The 15,658-nt window shown below is 39.0% G+C and overlaps 1 protein-coding gene across 1 annotated transcript in view; it reads left to right on the top strand.

The window, feature by feature from the left end:
* The first annotated feature begins 247 nt into the window (after positions 1-247).
* LOC122567626 overlaps positions 248-15,658 on the top strand; it is a 585,073-nt gene continuing 569,662 nt past the window's right edge. The window contains exon 1 of the mRNA XM_043726374.1: positions 248-353. The gene's annotated coding sequence lies outside the window, so the exon portion shown is untranslated. The remainder of the gene's footprint in view (positions 354-15,658) is intronic.

The raw sequence follows: 15,658 nt of genomic DNA, 5'->3' as shown, positions 1-15,658 counted from the left end.
TGTGTATGGTACAAATGTTAGACTCCGTGTTTACTAGTTTGGGAGCGCGCAGCCGTCCTGAAGCCATCTGATTCGCGGTTTCGGCGAAGCGCGGCACTACTTTCGCCGGCGGATGTGATTTGATCCCGGCAGTTGCACGGTCGTAGATTCCCTATGGTGGAATGTGGATGCTGTGCGCGGTGGTTTGTTTCGTACGTGAATTTAGATTCGTTTTGCTGGTGATCGAGCGTCCGGACCCGTCGACCGAATCGCCCTTGCAATCTGGCAGCCGTTTCGCGTGACGATGCAGCTTGACAGAACGTACGTGCGCATTGACAATTACGCGCGAATCAGCGTACAGTGGTCGAGCACGGGTTAGTAAACAAATGACAGAACGGTGGACGAGAGGGAGAGTGAGAGAGAGAGAGAGAGAGAGAGAAAAAGAGAGAGAGAGTGAGAGAGTGAGAGAGTGAGGAAGGGAGCGAAACGAAACACTACCGTACCGTTCCAGCGCGAAACAGTGGCGCAACATTGTGCCTTTCGATTCGCGTTGTTCGATTTCTTCGGTCATTAAGGGAACGCCAGCCCATGCGCTTTTCAGCTGGTTGACGCGCGTGGAACGTGTCCGTGCATTGTCGCCGTGACGTCAAGTGTCACGAGTCTGTGTTTCCCAAGTGCCAAGTACATCAGCCGCGTGCCAGCTGCATATTCAGCCTGTCAACTTTGTTTGGGTTTCTTTCGACAACATCCACCGAATTCGTCGTCCCCATCTCTAGCAAGTGTTGAAATATACACATACGCATGCACAACAAGTTAATGACATTGTGCGCGAATTCGGAGTCGTTTCTGTGTAAGAACGTTCGAAAACACGTTCACGCGGGTGATACAGCATTCCGTTTACGACTGAAACGCGAGTGCAACTTTCATACCGGGACCCTTTAAATGTAAGTGGCCGAGGGCAACTACATTTACACGCGTGGTATATCTACAAACACAATAACGGTAGTTCTCGTGTGCCGGCTAACAAGGCATTTAAACTTTGACAAGTCTGGATTTCTTTTTCGCTCCGCTTTAGTTTTATTTGAACACCTTTCGTGTATTATTCGTTGTTTTTAACGTATCGGACTTGTGTTTTGCTCCCGATGCCGGCAGCGTGCAATCGCGTTCGCATCGCCCGTAGCCACGAGAAGGAGATCGTCAAGTTCGATCGCGATTTACGGTGAGACGTTCTGATCGTTTTTTTCCGCTCTATTTACGTGCCATCTCTTCGTCTTTTTCTGTCGGCTTTGTCACGCTTTGAGGTTAGAAAATTATGTAATATCAAACGAACACTGAACTTGCCTGGCTCGGAATGTGGGATTTGTTTGCAGTTTTCAGCGAGACCTACTTGACTTGGTGAGTAATTTCATTCTATGTTTGTTGGCCTTCGAGAAACGAATTTTTACTCAGTTCCTTATCCATATCGTGAGAGTATTAAAGATGGTTGGTAAATTATGTCGTATCACTGTGAAGTTGATGTTTATTACATCTTGTATAATATAAGGGATTGATTAAATTGTTCATTTGTTATTTTGGCAATATATGTTCGTTATAATGCAGTGTATAGTAAATAATATGTTTAATAATATACGGTACTTTGGAATAAATTACTTATTACAATATACAATATCTTTTGGAGTAACTTAATTATAAAAAGAGATAAGAAAAAAGTCGAGTAGTTTCTTAAACAGTTGATGCTTAAAATTTGTTCAAACAGTTCTCTTTGAAAAAAAAAATATGACATGGTCGTAAAGATAAAAAATATCATTAATCGTGTGTCACGTACTGCGTCCACTCATTTATGAACTCGTTTCGTGAAAACATAGTCATCAGTCGTCACGCATAATATTTTGTCACGGATGCGTAGGATTCTGATACTTTCGCGCAGTGTTTGCTTGAGCAACCGTGAAATTCGAGGCGATCTAATTTTCGCGTAGCGCGTGCAGTCGTGTCACGTCTCAGAGTGGTAATGAAGGACATTTCGTAATTGTCGATGCGATTAATTAAATCCCACCGCGCACGATGTTAGTCCGAGGCGAATATCCGAAAAGATCAAATAACGTATATCTCGTAAGGTCGACTTCACATTCCTCTGCATTATCTTTGTAGTCTTTGTTCTTATTCTTATCGTACAATAACACAGCATTATCACTGATTTAGTTTTGATGACGCTTCACTCTTTCGTTCGATATTCTACATAAATCGTGCGACAAGCCGGTCGTGAAGTAACAAATTCTTCAATAAATAAAAAACCTTCGAAAAATTGTATCAATCGAAATACAATAATATATAAATTCTGTGCTTGATCTTCGATCGTTGTTTTTAAATCCAGATCAAGTTACTTAATTTTGGGGTACTTCATTTTAATTTCTATTTCGTGCTTTAAATAAATAATAATGATTAATAATAATAATTTAAATAAATAGTAATGCTCGAAATAAATAAAAATCAGATAGGGAAAAATCAGGCGAATATATTAGGCGAGATAATACTCATCGTTTTCGTGTTGTTCTAACGAAGAATCGCATATTTCATCGGTCGTTATTTCATCAACATTTATCTTCATCGGTGGTCTGTCACATCGTTCATTATCTTCCAGGTTGAAATCTCCATTATTGTATCTTCTAATCCACTTTTTAATGGTATGTTATCATCATAAATCACCATACATATCACAAATTGTTCCTCTTATTTCTTCTATACTTTTATAGTATCGATTCATTTTCACATTTAACATGGAAAATGTATATGTATCGTGTTCGCTCATCCTCAGAAGGACTTTACTCGTAGAAAATTGAATAAGAACTGGTTGATGTTGCAGATGAACCATTCTAAGACCTTATTCGTCGTAGCTAGCATATAAGCATTAATTTGAGATAATACTTCTTGAAATGCAAACGCGTTTAAGACGAACGATCTTATTCCTCTACATAATACGCTTCACGAGATAAAAACGTAACCTTCTAACAATTTGCTACACACACATACGCGCGCGCGCACGCACAAACGTATTCGTAATATATATGAAATTAATTGTAAAAGGCGGAAAGTTTTATTTGGTCGAATTGGACGTGAAAAATATCGGTGCGCTGGAAATCAGCGACTCGTAATTATCCCGCCGCTTAATTACACCGGCGTGTTTTTCGGGATGAACGGGTGGCGGTTGTCTTTTTAGCTGGCAAAACTCGGAAAAGGAATTCTCGCGGTGTGTCTCGTTTTTCAACGGGTCGGCCCTTTCACTTACAGGCTCATCAATCTCCCGCTAGTTTTTCCGACGTGTCAGTGTTACCTATGGGAGCTCGTATGCAGTCACGAACCCTCATCACCGACCGTTTCTCTTTCCCTTTCTTCCTCAAGCTTTCCGGTTCTGTTGCGCAACTTATCATTATCATATGTATCTCGTGCACGCAGCATCGAGGCACTCGGCAAAGAGCAACGTGTATCTAACTTTTTGCCAATCTTCGTTCTCGTTCACGAATGATGTTTTGCTTGAAACAAGTGGTTGGTATCGATAGATAGTTGGTTGAAAAGTGTACGTCGAAGAATGGTTCAATCGGTTTACCTGTTGGTTAAATAAAGTAGCATTCTGATCCGCGTTACATGGAAGTACGAAGTTGCTGTAGTTCGTATTATGTCGTATATTATATTTTTCTATACTTTTTACTACAGTCCGGGCCGCATTATACAATAGAATTAATATTATTAAAGAAATTTTAATAATCGCAAGTTTTAAGTTACCAGTATTGCTATCATTGTTTGTTGGTTTAGTTAAGTTTTTGTAAAGTTAGCTAAATATTCTGTTTGATAGAAAATTACGAAATTATAAAAGACAAGTGTATAACCTACAACATGGAACTTATCAATTTGCTAATTACATATTATTGCCTGGTAAATTATAGGTAGTTTAAGAGATCACTGACCTACTTGTAGATGAAATGTGATTTCCTTCTTTAAAAAATTAGTTTGGTAACGACAGTGGTTGGCAAGGAATTGCTGGTCGAACTATAATTCTATTTTAATCATAATTATACGTTTAAAAACTTGTTCTTCAGAGAAATTTGATCGGATATTTTACAAGCTAAAATGCTTTTGCACTTGTATGTAGCAGGATACTATTTTCAAAGATTCTTTCTATCAATATATAATTATACTATAATTGACTGGAAATTTTTCACATGCGATTATATAATTACAATTTAATTACACCTTAATATGCTGATAATAAGGTATCAATTTAATGATACACTATTACGAAGATATTGATATAATAATAGATATAGTTTAGTGTTGAGTCAGAGAAATTTTAAGTCGCATTACTTTTAACGAATATCTAAGTATGTGATTTTTAAGAAGTTATCTAAGTCGATTCTATAAACAAAGATACTTTACGTTCGATAATATACAATTATACCCGATCGTAAACGCGATTATTCGAAGGTTAATTACTATAGTACATCTTACCTATGTATATTTTATTAAATAACAGAGGATCTGCATTGTTATGCAAGCAACGTAGTTTTTATCCTTTATCGACGTTTGATTACCTTCAAACACATTGATAGTTATATAACATCTTTTGTAAAATCAGGTATATTTGAACTGTTGACTCACGTTTAACCGTAAATTGTAACCTACATTGCGTTCAACGAATGGCGATTGCAGCGTTTGAGAATGTTTTCTACACTTTGTGAAATATCTTAACAATACTGTACTTATGTCCTCTAATTAAGATGTCCAATTACATTTGAATTAATTACATTCGTTACTAATTGCGTTCGCAGTTAAAATAAGATAATGGAAAATTTTCTAGAAAATTTATTCAAAATCAAATTAAAAATGTAATAGCAACTTCCTTACCAATCGAACAATTTTTATATTTTATATATTCAATATACTATATATTCAGAAGGTTATGAATTTCCCTAAATATTCTCTAAATATGTAGTCTACTTATGTATCAAATATAAATATAAATACTATATATACTAGTTCCCCTGCCGTGTATAAAATATAAATTTAATAATACACAAATATTTCCTAGAAGCATTTTCGATACTACGAGTTTATTTTTGAGTTCGATAATTTCCGCTCGATATCTCTTTACTTAATGTTATATCAACACGTGGCTGCGAAAACTTTTTCTAGAGGGATCGTTCGTTCGGTTCCACGTCGAATCGCAGTTTCTATAAGCGATTTCAACGGGGTGGTCCCTCGCCCACGGTGTGGCAACTATATTGAATAGGCAAACGCGAAGCCGGACCGGTACGAACCCGATTGTACGTACCTAAGAGAGTTTATATTTGCACGAACCTCTGTACATGCAAACACGAACGTTCCGTAATTTCTGGTCAGTTATCGTCTCCTCCGGTTCGAATTTAATTGCATCGTCAGGTAGGTTACAAAACGCGTTCCTATCGCTGTCGCATGATTTTTATTATCACGGTCTGGACGAAGTACAGAATGAGGTTTCTTTTTTTTCCTTTAAATACGTAGAATTATCGTAGACGACTTAACTAACGCAGCAATATCGTTCCACCGCGAATATACATATTAATGTATTAATGCGTTCAACAAACCGTGTTCCGTACTTATTCATGCAGTTGCCTCGATACATTAACCCTTTGCGGTTCGTCTGCTTCATGCGATTGCCTGTTACTCTGTTCGATTCATTCCCAAGGTAATTTGTCCTAAACATAAAATAATGCTGAACATAACGGTCAAATTATAACATCGTACAATTAAATCTGACAGTAAGATATAATTTTCTCGAAGCAAATTAATCACATCTTTCTTGGAAGCAACGATATAAATAGGATGTTAGAAGAAAAGAGTTTGAGATTTTGGGAGCTTACAGTACTCGTCGAGAGGGATAGATACACAATGTGTAATCAATATCTATGGATCTAAAAATTCATTCTATTGATATTAATTGGAGCGTTGTGTATGGAATATTTTTCAATTTTTGCGAAAGAGTTTTGCATTTTGTCACGAATTGATGTTGAAAATATTTGAAAAATTGTATCTTCGGAAAAAGATAGACCTTTAGCTCATTCTAGTGCGCTTTGCTCGAGAATTGATGCAGCTCTAATTACTCTAGTTCCGGCTTTGAACGTTGCCAATTAAAAGTGTTTCTCCTCGTTACACGATCAAAATCTGTATCACTTAAATCATATGTTTTAAAGAAGAAACCCTGTTTTCCCCATTATAAAACACATACAAATTTTTATCGTTCTTATACATATAATACCTACGCGTACTATCATAGCTAATTAATTTTCTTGCGAAAATTGCTATGTGCTAGCAAAATCTGAGATCCTTTTTATGTAACATCCTCTATATTAAATGCAGGGTTCAGCCGCATAACACGTAAAGGCGAGCACGACGATGATTCCTCTTAGAAAAATCAGAAAAAATAGACATTCAAACTTTCTTATTCTCGACTTAGTTTTCGAGAAAATCGAATTTGAAAATTTATCACGTATAGTTAATCGTGGCTAATTCCGGATTGGTCAAGACTAGATTATCGACAGGAGGTTATTCTACCCGTGAAAATAAGTGCAAAACGTAGAATAAGATTTTTACACAAGACACTTTGTTTCCGAGAAAAATAAGTTTGAAAATCTATCATACGCATGTACTGGGCTGATTTTTAACCAAACACGTTCAAACTCTATTTTCTTAAAAGCGAAACTTTAAACGGAAAAGAATTTTATTTTACATTTTCGACTTATTTTCGCAAGTAGAATGACCTTCTGTCGATAACCTAGTTTTTACCAGTCCGGAATTAGCCATGTTCAAACGTTGAAACTTGATAAATATTGAAATTCGAATTTCTCGAAAACTAAGCGGTGAATGAACAAATTTTATCATATAGTTTTTTCCTATTTCTCCACAAGGAATCACAACGTGCTCACTTTTACGCGTTATTCGACCGGACACGGTATACGCGTAACTGAGGGGCCTCTGGAATCGTTTCAATAGAATAGCACTGTGTTTTGGACCACCCACTGGTAAACTTTAAGACACTGCAATAATCTATCATGTCATAAGATTCCTTCTTGGTAGACAATCTAAAGTACACTCTTGCAGCCACGATAATACTTTTCTTCCCGTGAAACGCGTGGGATTCGTGCATTGTGCGTTATTCGACGTTAACATTTACGCATCTCTACAATCATCCTCTATGCACCGGAACAAAAGGCTGAGGTTCGTCGATCAGAGCCGCGGCTGATTTTAAGAAGCTCTCTACGGCTTCGTACTTCCTATTGTTCCCTGGCTGCTGTCTTATTTCGAACGTGCATCTACAATCTGCTTCTCGCATCGCAAGTAAACGGCCTACGAAAATTTTTTCTTCCCGTGCGTTTCTCGTAAAACAGGTTGTTTGGTTGTTCCGATACGATCGCCACTGTGATTTCTTGCTATATACGAGTTATCCAGTTTAGCGAATCGAGGGTTATCGTCGATCTGCTTCTCTTATCGCGGGTAATAGGAAACACGTTGCATGTTTCGGGATTTTTCAGAGGGTTTGCTTGAGCGGTTCGTTTCGAACCGGTACCCTGGTCAATTTCGAACTTTGAATATCAAATATACGAAGATTCTATCTTCAGAACGTATGTATATCCTTATGAATACGAGTTAACACGAAATGAATACGTCTTAAAGCGAAATATAACTATATAAATATATCATTATGTTTCTGTTGCTTTCCGATGGACAAAGTATATAGATTTCTTGTCATTGTAATAATTACTATGGACAATTACTAATAATTCTACCATAACGTAGCCTTCAATGATCAGTTTCAATCATGCCTACTTTAGAGCAACGTATTCACATTATTTTATCATGAAACAGGCATCCAACGTGAAGTATCAATTTTCAAGTAGACCTGCACCGTAATTAACGAAATGTGGCATGATTAGTGTTCGATTTTCCCATGTTACCATTAATAATTTACTGTAAACAAATGCATTCGGTGTACGACAAGCACGATAAACAATAGTAGCCACGTTGATTACCGAGTGGACACCTTTGTCCCTGGAGACACCCTTTGTTTCGATGTCTATCTTCACCAGGGGAACCGTGTGACGAGAGGGTGGGAACCAGGGGTTATGGAAGAGAGAGAGAGAGAGAGAGAGAGAGAGAGAGAGAGAGAGAGAGAGTGGTTCACGCTCTACTGGCGGTAGCGTTGAAGTAATTGCAATTAAAATTTGTTTCGTGAAATTGGTTACCCACATCCCACGTCCCTGTCTTCTCTGCTGTCCATCAGTTGGAGGCTTTTAGCACGCACTTGTTTTCTATTTATTACACTCTTCTGGTAGATCGAAAATCGTAATTAGTAGCTCGTTCACGCGACTCATTTTCCGTCCCTGTCTCCCTTTCCCTTTCGCGTTTCTCCTTTCCCCGTTCTATCTACGTCACTTTTTTTTTAACAGCTGTAATTAACAGCGCACCGTTTGATAATTGTGCGTCTATTGTCCCGTTGCGGGTTGCGTTCGGGATCGATTTAAAACGTTCGCGGGCAGAGGAACATTTTAGGCCGGGTGCTACCATTCTATTTCGATTCGTTTTTCCTCGAACGGCGAGAGGCCCTTTTAATTGAAATGTAAATTGTTCGATTGTACCGCCGCGAAGTATCGGTTGATTTTAACGAAGCATCGACCTGCGCAGAAATGAAATTTCACCGATTCTCCGAATGGAACGAAAACAATGCTCGAGCCCGCCAATATCCTCATCGCGACATTTCCTTCCCTTTCGACCAGAGGACGATGCTTGTTTCGCTAAAAAAATTTACGTATTCCCTAGTTTGCACTCTAACGACCCGCCGTGAAGAATTTCGCCGAGCGAATCGTAGCGTGCTCCGTTACTCTCTTTAATTCTTTGATCGCGCGAGTTGCAACGTTTTACGTATATTCAGCAGGCTTGTACGAATACGCGTATGTTAGCTAACTGATCGCAAACTTGAAAAAGAAGCTACATTCACGGTAAATATATCCTCGGCTCGATATCAGATAGATCAGTAGCATACTTTTAGCCAGGGGACGTTTCGATTAATTAATATGAATATACGTAACTGAAGCGTTCAAAGCTAACGAAATGATCATTCGAAGTAATGAAATATCAATAAATTCTGTATGCTTCTATGTACAGTAATTTCATTTCCTCTATGTTCGTTCATTATAGATATCTGATTTTCGATTTTCATTTTTCAGAAAACGTGTTCATATACATTGTACGTATAGCGAATGCATATGTAACCGCGTAAACGTGTACAGTCTGCTCGTGCAGAGAGTATTACGTGGGGGGATTAAAGAAGATCTTTTCTAATCAAACTTCTACCATCGGCGAATAAAAATATTAAATTTGTACGCAACGAATCGAGAAATATATACAAAAATGTATATGATGGAAGGAGAAGAACAGGCTCTACTAATAAAATCATATACTTCGTCAAAGATCATTCAAATCCGCAAAAATAAAAATGAAAAATTCCGAATTGGTCGTTTCCATCACTCTGTGGTTCCGGTGTTAACAAATCGGATTAATTCGCGATCGATTCCCTGGACAAAGGGAACGAAAAATGGTACAATTTTGATCGGGAGAAGTAGGAATCGCGCGGCCGCGAAAACGCGAACCGTGCACTGATTACCGGCAATATTTCCCGCACGACCGGTCGTTAATAACGTTTCTGTTATTAATGAACGAACTGCGGCGTGGCGTTAACGGCCGATACGCGGTATAGTACGTTATGAGGTTCGATAATGCGCCACGCGGGATGGCTGACGCGTAATTGTAAACTCGATCGGAAAGGCTCGTCGATGGCGATTCGCGTCACGCTCCCTTATTCCTGGCCGGCGATTTGTACGTTGAGGCTTTTCGCAGCATTAAATAATCAAAAGCGAATTCGAGGCACAGTTGCGCGCATCGGCCGATCGCACTTTTCCCCATTTGAAATTCAATGCGATCTGTTTGGGCTTGTCACGAGACGGCCATACTCGATATTTATCGCGCCTTTCGAGAATTTTAGGAATTTTTCGGAAATATCGTGTTTGCACGTCGAGAAGGAAAGACGAGGGTGTTGGTAGGAATTCGGTACGGCAGGTGATTCTATCGCGCAGGAATTACATTTAATTTATTGGTCGAAAATCACGTAAACTGCGTATCGTCGAAAAATGTAAATAATATCGTAAATATTATCGTATCAAGATGGAAGAAACTTGTATATCACGTAATTACACATACATAGGTGCTATAAAGTAATTATATCGTTTTGTCAGAGTACAACGAATTGATTAGAACAAGGAGATAAGTAAGTGCTGGACAGAAGTATACTACAGAAATTAGAGAAGAATATAATTTGCATTGATATCGCGCAGATTCTGAGCTTGTTCAGACGGATCTTTCTTTATTTTCTCATTATATGGTAGTCAAATTTGTTGAGAAAAGAATACACATGTTTTATTGCTCACGTTAATTTATGCAAGCGACGAATGCACGCGTGTTTAATATCCGCACACAGTTAAGCTATTGCTCGAATGCTGGACCAGTTCAACGGGTGGTCGTTATAAATTATAATAAAACGTTGCACTTCGTGATATCGCCTTCGTAGGAATAGTAAATTTCTCAGGGGCGTAATAACAACGGAAAGTGGTCGCCTTGGGGGGCGATTAATGTCGTCGCTATGAAAAATGCTCAATATTCTTTTTTACCTCTAGCTGTGTACACCGTGACACAACGTATTTTTTCCATTTATTATTTATATTCTTACCAGTACAGCGTGTTCTTTTTTTTCGACGAAACGCGGATTGAAAAATTTGTCTAATTTACTCGTAGAGTTACAATTGGACGATAATCACGATCTTAATTGTCGATAAATCTTTCATTTTCTACTTTGCATCCACGAACCTTAAAAAATAATTTATTTCCACAACGATGGAATGCTACCAGTCGTGCGCGTTTTTATTTCAAGCCAATCTCTGTTAAAATTTGTCTCCTTCTACTGTAGGGATCGACAATGGAATGTATGTTGGTAATATGAGAACAGCACAAAGAAGTTGAAAATTAAAGGATATTTCTTCTTTATAAAATCGAAACTACCTCGAGGTAACTAAAGAAATCTATTAAGCGACATAAGGATTAGTCGCGTTCTATGAAATTCCATTAAAAAGGAAATCCTGTTCGTAAAGCTCAACGTAGAAATTTCATTTTTCAAATATTTTTTCCGACGTACCGGTTGAAAGAGGAGCCACATATTACACGGAACGATATTTCTCAGCACTCATCCGTGCTGTCGTTGCGGAATCGAAGTAAATGCGATTAAAGCCGGCCAGAGCATGAGATCGACGTTGCACGATGAATTCGACGTAACCATGCAGCCATGACGTGTAACGGGGAAATTTATAAGGATTCACGGGGATCGTCGTAAACCATGAAAATTCTATTTATTTCGCGAATTTCAGGGCGAATGTGGGACGAACGCGCGATGAGACAAATTTACGATCCTTTTTAGGCATCAAATCTGGCGTGTCGGGAAAGTTTGGCTCGCAGCCAGCCGGTTCTCGAGTGCGGCCAAATACACGTACACATGTGCTCACTTATACTCGGTGAACACGTGAGCCACGGTATTATGAGATATTTAATTTGAGTTTCGCACCGTTATATATCACTCGGGTGTTGATAGAATGGCTTGTTCTCTTGATTTCCGTTTTTGCACCCGTGTCGACCCGTGATTTACCGTAATTTCTATTAAAGATCCCTCGGAACGCGCACCAATTCCATTCCTCCTTTTGCTCTTCTTCTCCTTTCCACGTCTTCGTCTATTTTTCCCTTGCCGTTCTTGTTTCCTCCATGCAATCTCTTTTTTCGCGTCAACTTTCGTGCCAGCGGTGTCGCACGCCTACTTTTACATTCTCCGACGACGATTACCGGCATCCGTCGTCGGTGGCGAAAGAAGGACGAGGAGAAGAAAAAAAAAGAGAGGAAGCACAGCGTGAGAAACATTATATCGTCGTCCCGTAGAATTTTCAATTTTCTTGAAAGCTCCGTAAAGCTTAAACGCATCCTTCGTGAACGAATACGTTTCGCGTCTTCTCGCGCCGGATTTTTCCTTACGAACTGTGAAAAACCGTGTTATATGAACAAAACCCTACGGTGCAGGCTGTTTCACGGATACGTGCACCGATCCATATGGGAAGGCGCGTTTTGTTTACCGAAACGCGGCCACCACCGGCTGCTGCTTGCCAGATCGGCCCCGTTTTATGCAATTTTGGCCAGCAAACAAGTTTCACGAAAATAACGTAACGGGAATGTATAAGTAATCGTTCACCGTTTTGTTTGTAGAGACAGTCGTTTGTTCTTTTTTTTTTTTTTTTTTTTAGGTTTATAGAGAAGGAATTAGTTAAGTCGTTTAAGTCGTTGCAGTGAAAACGACGTATTTCAAGTATCGCTGATTAATCTTACGGTTATACATAAATATAAAATTATATTATCGTACAATTAGAAAGAAACTTTAGATACCATTGCTATCCAGCTCTTCGGTTTTGTTTTCCATAAATAGTTCGGTCTCATTTTCTCTGCTTGTACGAGATTATTATCTCGGTTGACCATGTACTCGACCGACCATTGTTGCAGCTTATTGTATCAAAAGGTCATGAGTCGTGATCCCTCAAGATATCTATGTGCTCACCTCGTTTTGCAATAGAAATCGATCACGAGTATTACTTTGTACCATTATTCATCGCGATTCTGTATCCACTTTCCTTCTACGCTTTATCTATTTTTATTCAGTATCGGTTTACTTCCTTATTAGCTCGGTTTATCGATCGGATCCACTCTGACACGAGAAATGAAAAACACACAAGATTGAAAAACTCGTAAAACGAGAGCGTACGTTAATGATTTAATATAACACATTGGCTGAAGATTGAAATATTTTCAAATTACATCTTGCAAAGAAGCAGTTGGTAAAGATGTCCATGAATTTATACAACGAAGAGTAAAATTACCAATGATAAACGAGAATCGATCGTAATTCTTAAAATTGGGCTCGTTGTTGAAAAATTATTTGTCGTTAATTGGTCAGATAATCGTTGTCAAAAATCTAGTCTAATCTAATCGTTAAATTTATTTAATTCGTCAGCAATTATCATCCTCTACAAAGGCAAAGATAGATCTCCATTCTTCGTTCTTATTTTCCCGAATTTTCCGTTTTCTAAGCGAGATCAGGTCGCTCGTTCGATTAAAGCAACGGTCACCTGCCGCCCACTAGTCGCTGTGTTCGTATCTGCGTAAGAAAATTAAAGTTTTCTGTGCTGTTCTTTCCATTAAAAGCAGCAACCACATTGCGCTCGATCGTAATTGATTCTCCTCGAATCGTGTACCGATATTCGAGCGATTCGCGATTTCCATGCAGAGCAATATCGCGCAATTATGTTTACCTACACTTGCCGGCAACGTTTAGCAGAATAATCCTTTCTTATTTCGCCGTTAGCGGGATAATTGCATTCCGTGCGGCGCCACAGCTCCGTGTATCGTTTTTCTCGAGAGCCTCGTTCCGGCTTTTTGTTTGACGAAGTTACCTTACCGTTGTTACGGTTGCTCCAAGTATCCCGCCGTTCCCCTGGGTACGAGAAGTAAGCTTAACAGTGCGATAAAGGTAATATGATTACGCGAATCTGCAACGCGTAAGCTCGGTCCAGAATATAACTTCTCGATGAATTTGTGATTAATATGCAAATGCCGGCTAAGTTCCGAACCGGAATCAAGGATAATTTTGCTTCGAGCGGTATACGTCTTGCGGGATATAGAAAATATCGACAATCGTTGATTTAGCGTAGAAATAATTTTTCCAGGAAGTGATTTTTTATCCTCGTTGAGACGAATAATTTTTGCTAGTACGAATTATTGCTACCGTACGAAGATCACAGGGAAAACATGATAAGTACGTTTTTATTGCTTTTTTTTTATTTCAACGTCGCCTTTGTAATTCAAAGGTAATATTTTCGTATAAAATAACTAAGAATGGAAAGAACTTGTCGAGTTTAGCTAAAGGTATAATCGTTAAGACGAACACTATGTACATATTCCTCGTTTCGCATCTTATTATTCATCGTATTTCATAATCTTTTTTTTAACGTACGTTCGTTTGATCGTCAGGCTCGTGTAAATTGAGCTATTAAATTACTATTATCTAACGATATATCAATAATATCCCATAACATTTTTGTAACAATGTAATATTATAGAAAGATAAGTAATGGGAGGTTTTTTTGTTGAGCAACGCTTTAACAGCTTTAAATATCCAACCGAGACTATTATTGCAAGCGATAAATCTTTCGTCTTTCTTACAGCTTTGATCTTATGTAACGAAATAAAATCGATATCCGCAATATTTTCCTGGTGTAAGGTTGTTACCGATAAGTATTATCGCTGGAAGTTTAAAGGTATTTCGTAGCGCAACACTGCTTCAATTTACAGATTAACAAAACAAACAGTTGATAATAACGATTATGACGAAAGTCGCTAGAAACATAGAAACTTGGGCTTTGGTCCAACGATCTACACATCTGCATATAATAATTCTATAAAATATTAAAAAAAAACCCAGAGTTGGCAATAAGGAAAAACGTTACGATAATTGATCAACAGTATCATCCTTTGAACGTAGAAAATCTTTGTGGTTCCGTAAGATGCAGTAATAATCCGTTTCGATCGTGGCCTAATAACAAAAATCCATTAGCACTCGAGTGATTTCTTATGAATGAATCATCGATCTAATCTGTAGATTCCCTATCGCTCTCGATTCCCGATAAACCGTGTACGCCATCTCGTTTCGCTGGTTTTTCCATCCGTCGCCTGCATCTTTCTCCGCTTTTCACGAAAGCTGTGCAAGTCGTAAAGCAGAGGCATGAATTCCCTCGCATCCCATTGTCGTAAATAGCTGCGAGGGAAGGCCCGTGTGAATAAGTAAAGACGTTCCCTGAATGACGCCCCGTGAAAGTGTAATGCCGACGAACGTAACGCGTAAACGTGCAAACGTTGATTCTGAAAGTGATTCAGCGTTAGGATCGCGTGCCACATGGAGGCAAAAGACAGACGAATGTGAAAGTCTGGAAAGTTTCGCGTGTTGTACGAGGGCGAGTTGTGGTTTCACGATCTTTGTTCGGGCCGACTCTGCTGCCTCGTTTAGACACGCTTCATCAATCATGTTAATAAACCTGTTCGAGCGTTGTCCACGTGTCCGCCGGTTGAATCGGGCCACGTTACGAAAATGCACATCCCGAGCACTGCTCCGCTGGAAATAGCCGAACGCAAAGGAGACCGAGTGATCTATGGAGGATTCTTTATCATCCCAAGTCTCATTATACGAACCACTCGCGTTCTACAATGCGTACGGTATTTGTTTTTTACCGCGCGTACTGCCGCGTATTGTCCGAGTTCTGCCTTGAAACCGTATAACATGGCGCGGGTTTTCTTCATGCAGGCCACGTGGTAATCAGCGGCGATTAAATAAAAGGTAATTAAGAAAGAAAAATGCGCTGGGTGAATTAAAAATTACGGATATCGAGGAATACGGTGGCGAATGTAGGGCGTGCTGTTGAACATTGTTGGCAACTGGGGTAGGATCTTTTGTGCGCGTGCA

The sequence above is a fragment of the Bombus pyrosoma genome, linkage group LG5, assembly GCF_014825855.1.
Source record: "Bombus pyrosoma isolate SC7728 linkage group LG5, ASM1482585v1, whole genome shotgun sequence".
Classification (NCBI taxonomy): domain Eukaryota; kingdom Metazoa; phylum Arthropoda; class Insecta; order Hymenoptera; family Apidae; genus Bombus; species Bombus pyrosoma.
Note: the sequence above shows the minus strand (reverse complement) of the source record. Positions and strands in the feature narration are given on the sequence as shown.